This window comes from Polypterus senegalus, chromosome 16 (genome assembly GCF_016835505.1).
Source record: "Polypterus senegalus isolate Bchr_013 chromosome 16, ASM1683550v1, whole genome shotgun sequence".
NCBI classification, from domain to species: Eukaryota; Metazoa; Chordata; class Cladistia; order Polypteriformes; family Polypteridae; genus Polypterus; species Polypterus senegalus.
This window is the reverse complement of record NC_053169.1, coordinates 80464954-80479684: the sequence shown is the minus strand read 5'-3', so window position 1 is coordinate 80479684 and position 14731 is coordinate 80464954. Positions and strand designations below refer to the sequence as shown.

Genomic DNA, 14731 nt, shown 5'->3' with positions numbered 1-14731 from the left:
TATTTCTACATCCTTTGTGTTGTTTTGACTTAAAAGCAGGGGCTCTCAAACTCAGTCCTAGGGACCCTCTATGACTGCAGGATTTTGTTCCAACCAGATTCACAATGCATGTTAATAATTGATCTCATTTAAATAGCTGGTCTTTTTTCACTTCTCTTATTCTACATTCAGAAAAGCACAACAGTATGACTTTTACATTTATCAAATATTTAGAAGTTTTTTGTCCCAATATATTTAAATCCTTAACTCATGTTTTTATTATTTTGACCTTTTTCTGTGGAGTTTGCTTCTTTCATTGTATCCTATGTGGTCCCCGGCCACGCCTAGGAGGACCAGAGGAGGGCTTGTGCCTCCTCCAGACCGCGAGGGGGCATCCGTCCTGGTTATGTTGGGGGCCTCGGGTACAGGGTTTGGAAGCCCAGCCCTGTAGGGACCCGTGGCCACCGCCAGGTGGCGCCCAGGTGCCAGAGGAACACTGGAGCCCAGCACTTCCGCCACACCAGAAAGTGCTGGGGGGGGAGACGACCGGGGACACCCGGACGGCTTCCAGGTGCGCAGCCGGCACTTCCGCCACACTGGGGTGTGGCTAGGACTGATTGCCGGGAAGCAGCTGGAGCCCACCGAGAGGACGGGAGGCGGCCAGGAGAAAGGCATTGGACTTGTGAGGCCGGGACAGTTGGGGGAATTGGTGCAAGAGGCACTGGGGTTTGTGCACGTGACTTTAATTGTAAATATTGTAAATAAACAAGTGTGTGGTGGAACCAACGATGTCTGTCTGCCTGTGTCCGGGTTCAAGTTCACACCTAATAATGACAAATAAAAAGAAGCAGAGCAGACACATAGGAAAACAACACTGAATAATGAAAGGCTGCACCTACTTTAGAGTCAGACCCACTAATCTTATATATAAATATCTACGCATGGAAGATTGCGTTTCTGTCTGGCAGGGAAGTGAAAGGTGGAGTTGCGGTAAGGGCTCCGCCTCCGAGGAAACAGAAAACTCCCTTAGCCGCTAATAACACGATCGGGGCCAGCACATCAGCAAAACGAAACCTCAGAAGAAAGACAACATTGCTTAACTGGTAACATCTGCAAAACGGTATCCCTTTTCCTTCCGCCACTAATACACAAGCGATGCAAGCACATCGGCAAAACAAATCCTCCTAGGACAGAGATGCCCAGAGTAGTTCCTTTCAATTACCTGAAATCTCAACATTTCAATTTTTTTCTGATGATTTCAACAGTTTCTAGGACCCTACTTTTTACAGCATGGGCTTACACAGCTAGTTAGTAAATAATGACTTAAATAACCAGAAAACCTAGAAAAGAACAATGAAAATCAGTATGAAAATATTGCTAAAAAGTAAAAAATACATTTCCCATATAACTGCTTAGTACATTTTAATAAAAATTTACCAGACTTAATTTAGTCATTTTTACACTGACTCCAAAACACAGAAACTGGGTAATAACAGAGCATGCCATTAGGCTAGCAGTCCAATTTAAAACAGAAGTTGGCTGAAACAGAAATCTGCAGTCACAGTGGGTCCCGAGGACCAAGACTGAGAACCACTGCTTCAGAGGTTTGCAACATATAGATGTCTCAATACCAAAATTTCCAAGTTTGATACAATGCTTAGAAAAGTACTGAAATTTGATACCATTCTCGAAACCTAATACAGCATATTATGTGACTCAATAAAAAAACAATTTAAATAAATTTCAATTCTTTACGGAAATAAATCTTTACATTGATAAAAAAAAAATACCAGAAACTATGCTCATTAAATGCAAATGCTTCAGGTAGTGCAACCTTTTGAAAAAGGTAAGAATGGACCACCTCTACATCTACATCTACCCCTTGAATAGTGAGTGGGCCTGGAATCTCTTTGGTGAGGTGTAAGTCAAGAACTTGTTCCTTGGTTTTGCTGATGTTAAGTTGCAGACAATTCTTTTTGCACCAAGCATGAAGTTCTCTCCATGATTCCTCTCCTCTGTCTCATCCAGTTATTAATACATCTCATAAGTGCAGAACCATCTTCAGAATTTCTGCCAGTGACATGACCTGCTGTTATATGTATAGTCTGAGGTGTACAGAATGAACAGAAATCTTTACTGCATTCACCCTTTTCTAAAGGCGGTGAGGGTGGGTAGGAGCTGCAGTTTCAAAATCAGGCAGAAGGAAGAAACCAACTCTGAATAGATAAGATTTCAACATACAGTGCATCCGGAAAGTATTCACAGCGCATCACTTTTTCCACATTTTGTTATGTTACAACCTTATTCCAAAATGGATTAAATTCATTTTTTCCCTCAGAATTCTACACACAACACCCTATAATGACAACGTGAAAAAAGTTTACTTGAGACTTTTGCAAATTTATTAAAAATAAAAAAAACTGAGAAATCACATGTACATAAGTATTCACAGCCTTTGCCATGAAGCTCAAAATTGAGCTCAGGTGCATCCTGTTTCTCCTGATCATCCTTGAGATGTTTCTGCAGCTTAATTGGAGTCCCCCTGTGGTAAATTCAGTTGATTGGACATGATTTGGAAAGGCACACACCTGTCTATAGAAGGTCCCACAGTTGACAGTTCATGTCAGAGCACAAACCAAGCATGAAGTCAAAGGAATTGTCTGTAGACCTCCGAGACAGGATTGTCTCGAGGCACAAATCTGGGGAAGGTTACAGAAAACTTTCTGCTACTTTGAATGTCCCATTGAGCACAGTGGCCTCCATCATCCGTTAAGTGGAAGAAGTTTGAAACCACCAGGACTCTTCCTAGAGCTGGCCGGCCATCTAAACTGAGCGATCGGGGGAGAAGGGCATTAGTCAGGGAGGTGACCAAGAACCCGATGGTCACTCTGTCAGAGCTCCAGAGGTCCTCTGTGGAGAGAGGAGAACCTTCCAGAAAGACAACCATCTCTGCAGCAATCCACCAATCAGGCCTGTATGGTAGAGTGGCCAGACAGAAGCCACTCCTTATTAAAAGGCACATGCCAGCCCATCTGGAGTTTGCCAAAAGGCACCTGAAGGACTCTCCGACCATGAGCAACAAAATTCTCTGGTTTAATGAGACAAAGATTGAACTCTTTGGTGTGAATGCCAGGCGTCACGTTTGGAGGAAACCAGGCATCGCTCATCACCAGGCCAATACCATCCCTACAGTGAAGCATGGTGGTGGCAGCATCATGCTGTGGGGATGTTTTTCAGCGGCAGGAACTGGGAGACTAGTCAGGATAAAGGGAAAGATGACTGCATCAATGTACAGAGACATCCTGGATGAAAACCTGCTCCAGAGCGCTCTTGACCTCAGACTGGGGCGACAGTTCATCTTTCAGCAGGACAACGACCCTAAGCACACAGCCAAGATATCAAAGGAGTGGCTTCAGGACAACTCTGTGAATGTCCTTGGGTGGTCCAGCCAGAGCCCAGACTTGAATCCGATTGAACATCTCTGGAGAGATCTTAAAATGGCTGTACACCGACACTTCCCATCCAACCTGATGGAGCTTGAGAGGTGCTGCAAAGAGGAATGGGCGACACTGGCCAAGGATAGGTGTGCCAAGCTTGTGGCATCATATTCAAAAAGACTTGAGGCTGTAATTGCTGCCAAAGGTGCATCGACAAAGTATTGAGCAAAGGCTGTGAATACTTATGTACATGTGATTTCTCAGTTTTTTTATTTTTAATAATTTTGCAAAAACCTCAAGTAAACTTTTTTCACATTGTCATTATGGGGTGTTGTGTGTAGAATTCTGAGGAAAAAAATGAATTTAATTCATTTTGGAATAAGGCTGTAACATAACAAAATGTGGAAAAAGTAATGCGCTGTGAATACTTTCCGGATGCACTGTATGCCATGCTCAAGCATATGGCCAAACTAAATCAATTTGTATTTAACTATAAGCTAATTACATTTTTAAAGGATATGTTAAACTACATTTAAGCAGAAGCTCAAAAAGAGATAATGTAATGTATATTTCTGCAACCATCCCTGTACATTTTTTCATGAATTATTGTAGCAAAAATGAATCAAATCTTGATGAGTAAAATACTTTTCTGAAAACTGTTGTGTAGTTTCCTACATCTTTTATACAGAAAATACTTCAATTTAAAAGCTAAACACATTATCAACACAAATCTATCTCAGTTTGAACAGTTGTAGTTTAATAGGTCTATTGTTTACAAATAATTAAAATGACATACAGTGGAATCTGCACACTTTACTGTGATGTAGATATAATTTTAAACTAATACATGCCATTATTGCCCATTAAACTACACTGACTAAACCATAATGTGGTGAGAAGTCAAGCAAAATGACACCTTTTATTGGCTAACTAAAAAGATTATAATATGCAAGCTTTTGAGGCAACTCAGGCCCCTTCTTCAGACATCTTCTTACCTAATCCCACATGGCACAGATGTGTGTACAGTACATTAGTGATTGTAAATTGGCCAAAGACGGTGGCGTACTTAGCCCCATCATTTCACAGCAAGTCTGGTTTACTGTCCGGTGTACTTAGTGCAATCAAATTTCTACTTGCTTATCTCCTCAGAACACATGACAAAAATACAATACAAAAAATACAGAAAAATGATACATATCATACAAAACATTCAAAGTAACATACAACTGTATATAGCGTTCTAGCTGCCATATTGGTTAACTGGCATTTGAAAACCAGCTTTGTCTGCATCACTGTGAATGGGGACCCTATCCACAGCTGTTTCCGATCTAAAAATGCTGCTAGAACAAGATCTGGCCCTCACAATCCTGAACTGATTTAAGCTGGTTTGAGATGTATGCCTCACCACAATTTGATCGTGGAGGTCTGCAGAGAGCTCCTTGGACTTCAGGACTTAGTTTTTGTTCTGACATATAGTGTCATTTGTGACACCTTATATACACAGGTACACGTGTGCCTTTCTAAACGATGCCCAATCAATTAAATTTACCACAGGTGGAAACCCAATCAAGTTCTAGTCACATCTCAAGGTGAAATGAAGCAACCAGGATGAACCTGACCACAATTTGGAGCGCCACGGCAGAAAGTCTGAATATTTATAAACCCCTAGCAGAAATGATGGTATCTCAGCACTTAAGAGGACAAGATCCTGTCCCCACAATCCTGAAATGAATTAACCTGCTTTCAGAATGTTGTCTCAACGGATCTACTATGAGTTAGCATGTTTAAATAGTTTCTGCGGTGGTTCCTCATTCACAGTTGGCTCTAGCCTTGTATCTTATGCAGTCCCCTGCATCTCTGATGTGTTATAATGATGGCTTTATACGTGGAATTGCACCCTTAAAGAATAAGTAAAAATGTGAACTTCTGCGTGTCCCGAGAGCATACAGAAATAACCTGCATCACAAAGACAGTAATTTGAGAATGACAGCCTTTAAATTTTATACCTTGGTGTGTTGAGCAGATGGAAAGAGTACTTTGAGAGGCTGATGAATGAAGAGAACAAGAGAGAGGGAAGGTTAGATGATGTGGAGATAGTGAGTCCGGAAGCACAACGGATTAGCAAGGAGGAAGTAAGGACAGCTATGAAGAGGATCAAAAATGGAAAGGCTGTTGGTCCAGATGATATACCTGTGGAAGCATATGGCGCTTTTCCACTACATAGTACGGCACAGCACGGTTCAGTACAGCTCACCTTGGTTCGGCTCAGTTCGCGTTTCGACTGCAGTTTAGTACCGCTTTAGAGTGGGCGGGATTATTCATGTGTCGTTATAGTTGCGCCGACCTCCTGAAAAACTTTTTCATTCCGTGTCGCCCCATCCAGCTCTCGCTGGATCCGCTCCTCGGCTACCAACGAGAGGAACGTCTGTACTTCCTCAATAAACCACGAAACAGCCATTTTTGGTTAAAACAAAATGGTGCGTCCGAACCTTCGCTGGCTGTGCTAAAAATCTAGCGGGTCTGTTGTGTCTCGTGTCGCAAGTTCAGTGACGCAGTAATGACGATTTTCTCCGGCCAATCAATGACCAGCAGAGTTTACACGTCACGTTTTGGTAACGGTTCGACGCGCTTGGAACCTCGGCTGAGGTGGCACTAAAAAAAGGACCAGGTACTGTTCCCAGTGGAAAACCCCCCAAAAGTGAGCTGAACTGAACCGTGTCGTGCCGTACTATGCAGTGGAAAAGCGCCAATAGATGTGTTTAGGAGAGATGGCAGTGGAGTTTTTAACCAGATTGCTTAATGGAATCTTGGAAAGTGAGAGGATGCCTGAGGAGTGGAGAAGAAGTGTACTGGTGCCGATATTTAAGAATAAGGGGATGTGCAGGACTGTAGTAACTACAGGGGAATAAAATTGATGAGCCACAGCATGAAGTTATGGGAAAGAGTAGTGGAAGCTCGGTTAAGAAGGAGGTGATGATTAGTGAGCAGCAGTAATGGTTTCATGCCAAGAAAGAGCACCACAGATGCAATGTTTGCTCTGAGGGTGTTCATGGAGAAGTTTTGAGAAGGCCAGAAGGAGTTGCATTGCGTCTTTGTGGACCTGGAGAAAGCATATGACAGGATGCCTCGAGAGGAGCTGTGGTATTGTATGAGGAAGTCGGGAGTGGCAGAGAAGTACGTAAGAGTTGTACAGGATATGTACGAGGGAAGTGTGACTGTGGTGAGGTCTGCGGAAGGAGTGATGGATGCATTCAACATGGAGGTGGGATTATATCAATGATCGGCTCTGAGCCTTTTCTTATTTGCAATGGTGATGGACAGGTTGACAGACGAGATTAGACAGGAGTCCCCGTGGATTGTGATGTTTGCTGATGACATTGTGATCTGTAACGATAGTATGGAGCAGGTTGAGGAGACCTTGGAGAGGTGGAGATATGCTCTAGGGAGGAGAGGAATGAAGGTCAGTAGGAACAAGACAGAATACATGTGTGTAAATTAGAGGGAAGTCAGCGGCAAGGAGTAGAGTTGGTGAAGGTGGATGACTTTAAATACTTGGGATCAACAATACAGAGTACTGGGGATTGTGGAAGAGAAGTGAAAGAGAGTGCAGGCAGGGTGGAATGGGTGGAGAAGAGTGTCAGGAGTGATTGGTGACAGACGGGTATCAGTAAGAGTGAAAGGGAAGGTCTACAGGACGGTAGTGAGACCAGGTATGTTATATGGGTTGGAGACGGTGGCACTGACCAGAAAGCAGGAGACAGAGCTGGAGGTGGCAGAGTTAAAGATGCTAAGATTTGCATTGGGTGTGACAAGGATGGACAGGATTAGAAATGAGGACATTAGAGGGTCAGCTCAAGTTGGACGGTTGGGAGACAAAGTCAGAGAGGCGAGATTGCGTTGGTTTGGACATGTGCAGAGGAGAGAAGCTGAGTATATTGGGAGAAGGATGTTAAGGATACAGCTGCCAGGGAAGAGGAAAAGAGGAAGACCTAAGAGAAGGTTTATGGATGTGGGGAGAGAGAACATGCAGGTGATGAGTGTAACAGAGCAAGATGCAGACAGGAAGACATGGAAAAATGACCTCCTGTGGCAACCCCTAACGGGAGCAGCCAAAAGAAGAAAACGAACAAGGAGTTGTGTGTTAGCTGAACAAGGTGTAGTTCTCAGTCATTTGTTCATTATAATAAAATGTCCGAAAAATCTTCTAGAAACAAAAATATCAGTTGACATAATGTGGCGTTAGAGAACAGTATCTAGATGTATTTAATGTTTTCTTTACTTGTTACAAAAGTTCTCTTTTGACATTGGAATAAAACCCTCGACAATTATCTCCCCTTCAACTTCTACTTGCCACATATAACAACTTACATCTTCTTCTAATCCAAAGTATGCGTCACGGACACTTACCGAAACAGCACTGACCACAGAGGCTTGAGCCAACCACCACAACAACACTGACCACAAGGCAAGAACCAGCCCTTGATGACGTACAAATCCATCAGAAGGCATACTCAAATACTCACCCACATCTAAACAATTTACCAAAGCGTGGATATCTATAGTATATGATAGAAAAAAAAAAAAAACTTTGGATTGGGGTGTACTAACAGACATGGGCAGAATATGCAAACTGCACACAAACAGGGACGAGCCAACTTCCAAACCAAGTTCCCTAGACTTGTAAAGCAGCACCTTCTACTATTCATTCCATAAAGTCTGCATACAGTCTCTGCACTGGCACTCATATAGTGATCTTTACAGAAATTAATGTGCTCAAACATTAACAGCTTTATAACTCATATATTGTTCTTAACAGAAACAAATGTAAAAATTAATGTATTTACAAATTAACAGAACATAATGTAGTCTTTTTTGGGTGTCACTCTCTTAAACCACTAAAACTTTGTGCATACAACAAATGTTCCATCCTCTGAAATCTAACAACGAAGTACACCACAAGAGCTTCACTGTACTCTGCAGATGTGACAATGGTGTCCTGTACATTTTTTAAAGTTTTTACAATATGCAGCGTGCTAAACCTTTTCTGAAAGCCACTTGGTGGCCATCCACAACTGTCTAACTACAGGCACGCGGAAAAGATAGCGGCAATAAAATGTGAAATCGGGGCAGCTCACAAAATTGATTTTTTTTACTAATTCAATCATTAATTTAAATAACAATTATAAAATAAAAACACTACAGAACTGCAAATACTACTAACAGAAATCAGGTTACAAGGGCAGTCCACTAAGCGAGTACCTAGCAGTGTCTGCAACGGGTAAAGGTAAGGTAAGCATTAAGTGTTATATATGAGAGGAGTTATGTTTCGGTCATTTTTGGTTAACGTCTGTATATATTAGGTATGGGCATCACTGTTAATCCTTTGGTAACAAATACACACCGTAGATTTAACAACCTTTGTTTTACTTGGGACGACTTAATTTGTCAATATTTAGACATCTTCATGCACTTCTATTTTAAATGCACTGTATCTACAGCTTCACGAAAATCACCGCCTGGCTTGTAGCGAGCGAGTTCAAATATCGAGACGGACAGACAGATAGACTTACTCACTCGAAGTGCAAACGTCATGTGCGACGAACAATCCCTTTGCTTTTAAAAAACTCAGTCGAAAACCACACTTGGTTACTGGACTTCTTTCTATCATTACTATGCCCTGTAGTGTCAGTGGAAATTTCAAATCACCAGTCGTATTACTAAACCCGCTTGTCACTCCGAAACCCGCTACATTATTCCCATCACTTCCGGGTTCATCGTTTATGGCGCCGGCGGGCAATAAAAGGCGGCGCGTATAAATTACGTCATTGCGGCCGTGCACGCGCACGTTATTTGAAGTGTCTGGTTGTCCAATGAATGGATCAAGCACGCCGACACCACACAGAAGTTGGAAATGATGAAGAAGGAGGATTTCAAATGAATTTTGTGTAGGATAACCGGATGTCTCGTTTAGAATTAGAATGCACTGCAGGGTGGCACGATGTTTAAGGATTTGGATCTCTAACCCTGAGGTTGTGCCACTGACACTGTGTGACACTGAGCAAGTCACTTCACCCGTCGGCACTCCAACTGGAAAAAGAAAAGACATGTAACCCGTTATATCTCAAATGTTCTAAGCTGCTTTGGATAAAGGCGTCAGCCAAATAAATGTAAATTGACAAAGATGTCCTGTTTTTAATGGCCTGTTCATTTAATAATTGCACACAAAATGCCAAGAGGATATATTACATTTAAAGTACATTTTTATAACGTCCACGAGAGTCCAAGGAGGAAACACCCCCAATCTGTACATTTTAAACAATGCTCCCGAGAAAATCGAAGCGCCTCCGCCACCTACTTTTCGATTTAATATAAAATTTTACAACGTGCACAGGACATTTCTAAAACTCGATGGAATGATGACTTGGGTAGCATTTCATGACTATGAAAATCTATTCAGTCCCGTTTTTATGCCAATTTTAGAAAAAAAATTAAAATATTTGATTTATGGTTAATCATCGATTTATCTTTGGAAGGTCATCTTCTGTTATCAAAAGCAGAGGGCATTCCTCGCTTTGTATAAACCTCTCTGTCTTTAGACGGTCGAAAGTATTTTAAAAGGGTTACGAAAAGTTCTGTGCAACTTTATTTATAAATCTGACTGTATTAGAAAAAAATTACACTTGTTTAACTCAAGAATCAATGTGAAATGGTTGTCAAACTGTAAAGCGGATTTTTAAAATTAACTAGATTAAAGAAATACCATAAATAGTAGTAATATTTGGAGTTTAAGAACCAATTGGGTTATAGGAAAATAGCTGATTTGAGTTTCTTGTTAAGATGTAATTTTAACACAGATAAAATTCCAATTAAACTATCAAATTTCCATTAACAAGTATTACTATCTTGGGATCACCATTTATAAAACTTTGCGTGGATTCGAGCATGAAAAAACTTGGCGTATTCTCTTAAAAAATAAAGGTGCCTGGTGGTTATTCAGGGTAATGCCCTATATGAACTATCGAACTAAATATTTCCCCCAAAAAATTTTTGATCAAGGGTTTCCAACCTGGGATGTCCGCATATGCCCAATGGGCGCCAGCTGGCATTTCAGGGTCTGCGACGAAGAAAAAGGCTGCTTTGCAATTCGCCAGAAGTGAGTGAGGTGCGTTGTCCGACTTTATGGTGGAGCAATTGGTTCTTTGCAGTGCGCCATAATTTGTAGGTTTTTATTATTCAGTGCCCCTGTTGTATCATATAAAAATAATCAATCATTGCGCGCGCAATTGTCACCTATGAATTTGCGACAGAAATGCGCGTTCTCGCGGGTTCTTTGCGGTGGGCGGAGCCTGCGACTGCCATGCAAATGCAGATGGGTTGTCGCGACTGCCACTGGAGGCTGAAAAAGATGAGTTTGGAGATGAGGAAACAATAGATATGATCTCCATCAGCCAGATTGAAAGTCTGCCCGTCACGGCAGACATGGTGAAAACAGAAACAAAACATGACAAGGTCCTGTCTCAGGTGTAATGGCTGGACAGCCCAGCACAAATCCCTGCTGGCTGCAATATACGTATGAAATTGCCTTAAATGCTGGATGTGTGAAAAAATTGATTTATAAAACTTGGCGTATCGAGAAAATAAAAATAAAGGTGCCTGGTGGTTATTCAGGGTAATGCCCTATATGAACTATCGAACTAAATATTTCCCCAAAAAATTTTTGATCAAGGGTTTCCAACCTGGGATGTCCGCATATGCCCAATGGCGCCAGCTGGTATTTCAGGGTCTGCGACGAAGACAAAAAAGGCTGCTTTGCAACAGAAGTGAGTGAGAAATGCGCGTTCTCGCGGTTCTTTGCGGTGGGCAATTGGTTCTTTGAGTGCGCCTGCCCCTGTTGTATCATATAAAAATAATCAATCAAAGACGAAAGATGTTTTTTTTTATCCAAGAGTTTGGATAATTTGGACCTTGCAATGATCTGTACAGAAGGGTGAGGTCTAGTAACTGGTTTATGTGCAAGCCCTGATTGTGATGGGGAGTGAACTGGTTGCAATACCAGCCGCTTACACTCATCTCTCCGGCTTGTGTGTATAGCGCACAATATTAACTGTGCAGCACATCAGTTTTTGAACTGCAGTGCAGGAGACAACGTTTGTCGACTGTGTTCCACTTCTTAGTGGCTTAATGGCACCAGTAGGGCTATCAAATCCACCTGATCCCCCATTGATGATTGTGTGTCATTTCCTTGCATTGGTTGATGCTTCTTGGGATAATCAATTGAGTATCCAAGCTTCAGGGGAGACACTTTTACAAGATTACGGAGATTTAGGAAGGTATATTGCTCACTTTATGTGTAAATTATATGCAGTAATTTAAAAAGTTATTTTTTTAATTCTATTGTTTACTCAGTGCCCCAGGCCCTGCGCCTAAGGGGGCCCCACTTTTGAGATCTGTTTGTCCGGTTCAAGTGGATTTGTCAAGTTATATTCTCCAGTTATATTTTGATAAAATCCATGTGTTATCTTGCAAAAATTTAGCTGAATACTGTAATGAGAAAATCCGGTGTATGTTAACATTATTTTTTATTAAATTCGCATGCACGTTTATACAGTCCACACATACCGGTAACAACATTTGACGTAGCCGGCCCGCGTGGGGATGGTCAGCCTGAGGCCCCACACACCCCTAAGACTTCCTCTGCTCACAGTACTATACTGTATGGAGTTCAAATTGTGGTTCAAAAACTAGAAACGTCACTTCTCCATCTTTAAATGTGATATTACCTTTGTTGGGGGATGTGAACCAAAACCGTACTGGGGTGTGAGGATAGAAACTCTGAAGTATTACTGCTTTAGATTCATAACAAGGTTAATTAGCTGTACAGCAGTGTGCCATCCAACAAGTCCAAACAGTGCCATATACCTTGTACATTTTTTTGATCTTACTCAGGTGAAAAAGCATGGCAATTAGAGTTATAACATACACCGTACTCCATATTTCTATATATTACAAAACTACTGTAGAACAAAGTGGGCATTGCCAATTCTGCTAGAATTCAGTGGCAGACCAGGCCAATAAGGCAGCAGATTTAATAGACATCCAGCTGCACAAAACTCCCACTTACACTCCAAACTAAGCCACTGAACTCTAGTTTGTACCAGAGTCTTGTACTTCATCTGATAACAAAAGTACAAATTAGAGTTGATCTCTCCAGAGCCCCCTCTGCGAACTTCTTGGGATGGACAGAATAACTCACCTATGAGAAGTCCTTGATTTTGTAACTGGAAGTGACTTTAATCCAATCAGGAGAATAAATCCCAATCAACATAAATTTTAATGCACATGCACGAGCCTACAGCAACCAACTCAGCTCCTCCCAGAATTTTGCATATTTGAATATGCAAATCAATATAAATAGCCCTTTTCGTTCATCCATCCATCCATCCATTTTCTAACCCGCTGAATCCGAATACAGGGTCACGGGGGTCTGCTGGAGCCAATCCCAGCCAACACAGGGCACAAGGCAGGAACCAATCCTGGGCAGGGTGCCAACCCACCACAGGACACACACAAACACCAAGCACTCACTAGTGCCAATTAAGAATCGCCAATCCACCTAACCTGCATGTCTTTGGATTGTGGGAGGAAACCGGAGCGCCCGGAGGAAACCCACGAGACACGGGAGAACATGCAAACTCCACGCAGGGAGGACCCGGGAAGCGAATCCGGGTCTCCTAACTGCGAGGCAGCAGCGCCACCACTGCGCCACCGTGCCGCCCCCTTTTCGTTCAGTGTTTTGTTAAATGACAATGCTAAAAGCATATGTAAAAAGAAGAATTTCAGTGAGTGCGAAATGGCAGTCCAAATCAGTGAAGTGGAGGCGAGGAAAAACGTGCTGTTTGGTGGCTATAAGCAACAAAAGGAAATTGATGGAGTGGCACAAAGTGGCAGAGGCACTCTAAAGTTCAAGTTCAGAAAGCTGCACAGTGCTCAAAATAAAAAAGAAGCAGTTGTGATATAATTAAGGTCACAAGACAAAGTTAAAGTGTTGAGGAATATGCCCCGTATATTGCTGGTGCAATTTCTCTGGTCAAAGTAGTGAAAAAACATTCAACGTTCGACCCTCGTTTGTTTTTGCAATGGCTTTTTATATCATATGAAAATGGCTGCAGGAAATGAAATCATAGTGGAAGTGACATCATCTGGATGGGACCGGAAGTGACGTCATCACTAAGAGCCGGAAGTGACGTCATCACGAAGAGCTGGAAGTGGCGTCATCTGGGTGAGGCCGGAAGTGACGTTGTAGAGGAAGTGGATGAGTCGCCATTTTCATAATTCTGGATAGGTGCAGGTATTGTTGTATTATTTATTGTCTTTATTTCTGAAAGGTCAGAGAGAGAAGCATCATTACCACAGTACAACCCCCATCTGTTAATTCTTCACTCACCTGAGGACATGTTGACTGCCTTCTAAGCGCACGTGTGACACAATCAAATATCAAAGTTGACATGAAAAGGCAAGTCACAGCCCACAATATGAGTGTCAGCACCACTGGAGGAAGTAGCAGAATACTGGGGCTCACACCATTTCAGCAGCAAGCTGCTGTAATTATTGACAAGACACTTATAACCAGCATTTTGCCAGCACCTGAGCCTGACAGCAGAAGTCATTATAACGAAGCTCTTGTTCAGTCAGTGGGTTGGCGAGCGGGATGGCAAGCCACGTCTTCAGTGGGTACCCACTGTTACATAAGAAATTATGTTATATGGATGCATCATACAGATAACATACAATATTGACCAAAAGGGTAGTATTAAATATCTTAGCTTAGAGAGAAGCCAATTATTACTCACAAAACCATTTTCTAACTTGTTTGTTTCTAACACTACTACTGTATTTCTCAAACTGAATGAATCATGGGTTGAGCCAGGCCATCTCGCCGCAATATTAATGAGACACATATTCACATCACAGATAATTTTCACATTAATAGAGTAGAAATGCTTTCTATTTACATAAGCAAATTCATTCTCTGAAGGTGCCTTTATACTAGTGTAGCGATGGCAAAGAGCGCCACAACGGACTGATTCTCTGCTCTTTACTTTGTGGTGACTCACTGTCCTTAAAAGGACTGCTTGCCTTTTGCCACACTAGTTGGAAAAAGTACCAGCTACTGTACAGAGCTGCCATTTTTATAGATTCTCCAGCTATATTTGATGTAATGTCAGCTCATTCTTTTGGTGATTCATCCCTGGCTAATGTAACTTGTCCGGTGCCGTTGCGATAACAATGTGTGTGCAGCTGACCCCTCCGATTAC

General features: G+C 42.0%; 1 protein-coding gene across 5 annotated transcripts in view; it reads right to left on the bottom strand.

The window, feature by feature from the left end:
* The window catches only part of tasp1 (taspase, threonine aspartase, 1), a 158997-nt gene extending 149799 nt beyond the window's left edge, over positions 1–9198 (bottom strand). For 4 of the 5 annotated variants that reach the window (XR_005630844.1, XR_005630845.1, XR_005630846.1 and 1 more), the window contains exon 1: positions 8987–9198. The gene's annotated coding sequence lies outside the window, so the exon portion shown is untranslated. The remainder of the gene's footprint in view (positions 1–8986) is intronic. The other variant, XM_039738088.1, reaches the window with a different exon arrangement.
* Between the last annotated feature and the right edge of the window lie 5533 nt (positions 9199–14731).